The sequence below is a fragment of the Homarus americanus genome, unplaced genomic scaffold (assembly GCF_018991925.1).
Source record: "Homarus americanus isolate GMGI-L3 unplaced genomic scaffold, GMGI_Hamer_2.0 scaffold14833, whole genome shotgun sequence".
Taxonomy (NCBI): Eukaryota; Metazoa; Arthropoda; class Malacostraca; order Decapoda; family Nephropidae; genus Homarus; species Homarus americanus.
The window spans coordinates 387418-389576 of NW_024753604.1; positions in this window are offsets into that span (position 1 = coordinate 387418).

Below are 2159 nucleotides of genomic sequence, written 5' to 3' on the forward strand. Positions count from 1 at the left end.
TTTCCATTGATTCTTCCACAATTACCTCCCATTCTCCGTTCTACTGCTATCTTGGTCTGTTTGTGTATTATTTCCCTGCCTCTAAAAATCATTTAAAGTTTTCCCACATATCGTTTGCTCTTTTGTGTATTTTTTTAAAAGTTAAGAAGCCCCGTCCTCTTACCTCGGCTGATTCTCTCCAGGTTTTCTCCCGATATACCAGATTCCTCCTTCTCTCACCCCGTCCTTACACCTCTAGACTGTATGCCCCTCCTTGCAACCCCTCACACCAGACCAGATCCCACTGTCCCCTCGCCAACAAGCCAGTTCCCCTGCCCGGGGCCTCTCACTCTCCCAGTCCGCTCACCCCTCCCGTCATCCATCCCGTCACCCCGCCCATCCCTCGTCCCCTCACCCCTCACGGCGCATCGTCCCGCCTCCCCTCGTAATCGCATATTCATTCTGTAATGTACTCGTTAGCCATATATGGGCATAGAGAGGAACGCCGCGCCGAGATCAAAGGAGCCGACCTCACGTATGTTTAAATTGCACTACACACACACTGGTGATGGGCCTCCAGCCTGCCCTCCACACCAAGAACAAACACCCATCCCTCACACACTCCCTCTCACAGTGTGGCTGGACTAGTGCAGTGATGGACTAGTGGGTGATGGTAGGACTAGTGGTGGTGGTAGTGGGTGATGGTAGGACTAGTGGTGGTGGTAGTGGGTGATGGTAGGTCTAGTGGTAGTGGGTGATGGTAAGAATAGTGGTGGTGGTGGTGGTTTTGAAGGTAATCGTGGTGGTGGTGTTAATGGTAGTGGGGGTGTTGATGGTAATGGTGGTGGTGATGATGCAGATGGATGTGGTGATAGTATAGTTGTAGTGTTGGTAGTACAAGTGGTTGTAGTGTTGATAATATTAATCCAGATGGTGCACATGGTAATAGCAGTGGTGGAAGTGGTGAGGATTGTAATGGTGCAAGTAATGGTTATGATGAAGATACTGTAAGTAAAGTTGGTAATTGCATTGGTGAGACTAGTGGATATAATCGTAATATATGGTGGTGTCAGTATTGTAAATGTTGGTAATACAAGTGGTAGGGGTGGTTGGTGTTGGTACAGGTAGTGGTGTAGATACAAATGGTGGTAGGGCGGTAGCAATGCAGTGCTGGTAGCGACAGTGATGAGGCACAGGTGGCGTGAGTGATTGCATTAAGGGTTGCAGCTTGGGTAGGATATAGACGTGTCATGTCAGTGTAGCTGTTCTCTGTCTCTATTGAAACAAGAACTGAAGACTGAGAGTGCTCAGGTTTTACATGATGAACACAACTGAAGGTGAGAATGATATTTGAGCTTGGGAAGAATTTTTTTTTTTATCTTATGACAGTATTTTGATGGGCAAGATAGCAAAAAAGTCACAAATCATTAACCCTTAGACTGCAGTTATTGAAAAAATGGTATACGGTTGTAAAGTTTGTGCCCAAAAACAAAAAATCTTCCAAAAATTTAGTATAGTGTACATAAACTTAAGGATATACATACATTAGAATAAAAAAATACAAACATATGTAATTTGCTTAACTTTTTTTAGTAGTGGTGGAGTGATTTAAGCGAGTGTGGGAGAGGCCAATCTACTAGGGTGGGGGTAGGAGGAGCTGGGAGAAGACAGCTATCAATAGTAGCAAATGTTTATTTTCCATGATAATAAAGGTAGATACAGCACTATCGAGGTATAGGTAGCATAAGGTTTACCGAGATGATACACTTTATGAATGCTAAAATTGGCACACATTTAGAGAAAAAAAAAGGGTTACTTGTACATCAGTATTCTCAAATGGTGAAGCAGTTAATGGGTTAGAGGCACAATTTTAAATATCGATTAAATTGTGCTCTGAAGGTCAATGTTAGATACTGTAGCAGCATACTCTCAATTTTATTCTACAAAATTGCATGTCTTCCACACTATGTTATACAGTATTCAGGAAGCAGTATCACCTTTGACCTATGAAGTGACAATTATTTGTTCCCAAAATGATTCTCATTAATTAATCAAATACTGTTTACTTCTTATTCTTTTCCAAAGTCAAGTTACATATTTTTTAATACTTCAAGCATACAGTCCTTCATGATCTAATGTTTCATACACCAATGCACAGGAAAAGGAATCAAAACACAGTG